This window comes from Bison bison, unplaced genomic scaffold (assembly GCF_000754665.1).
Source record: "Bison bison bison isolate TAMUID 2011002044 unplaced genomic scaffold, Bison_UMD1.0 scf7180017864203, whole genome shotgun sequence".
Lineage (NCBI taxonomy): Eukaryota > Metazoa > Chordata > Mammalia > Artiodactyla > Bovidae > Bison > Bison bison.
In genome coordinates this window covers 700,013-700,651 of record NW_011494775.1, presented here as the reverse complement: position 1 = coordinate 700,651, position 639 = coordinate 700,013, and the positions used below count along the sequence as shown (strand labels likewise).

The 639-nt window shown below is 35.1% G+C and overlaps 1 protein-coding gene across 1 annotated transcript in view; it reads left to right on the top strand.

Annotated features, from left to right (window-relative positions):
* Positions 1–639, top strand: part of KDM3B (lysine (K)-specific demethylase 3B) — a 58,301-nt gene that overhangs the window by 272 nt on the left and 57,390 nt on the right. The gene's annotated exons all lie outside the window — the stretch shown is intronic.

The window sequence follows — 639 nt, the reverse complement described above, 5'->3', positions numbered from 1 at the left end:
TAAACTTTACATAATTGTATTAGTTTTGCCAAATATCAAAATGAATCCGCCACAGGTATACATGTTGTTCTCCCCACAGTCTGCGCTTCATCTCCTCAGTCAGAAAGTCCTGCAGGCTGTGCCTATTTTTCCTCCTTGTGACTCAGCCTGAAAACTTTCTCCATGTAGTAAGCCTTAGCAATCTAAAGGCTTCTCTTTTTATTTCCTTTCTCTCAGAGATCACTGTCTTTTATTGCCAAATGTCTATCTATGTCTTGAAAACTTTGTTTCATGTATTTAGCATGTTTGTTATTTTAAGGCTGAAGGATAAATCTGGTCCCTATTATTCTACCTTGGACAGAAGCTAAGATTTCTCAGGAAAGATGAATTTAAGTAGTTACCTGTCATAGTATAGCATAAGAAAGATAGATTTAAATAGTCTCATTTTGAGGTCTATTATTATGTCAGCCTCCAGTTAGACTATCCTTTCTTTTTATTAGAATGTCTTCTTTTTTCTACCCTTGATGATTCCCATGCTTAATCATCTGAACATTTTTTAGCAATGCTAGCTCTTATTTAGCTCTCTTACAAAGTTTTCAGATTCACTCTGTGTCAAGTACTGTGTATTCCAGAAGCTTTGAGTGCTGTGATTTTTTTTTT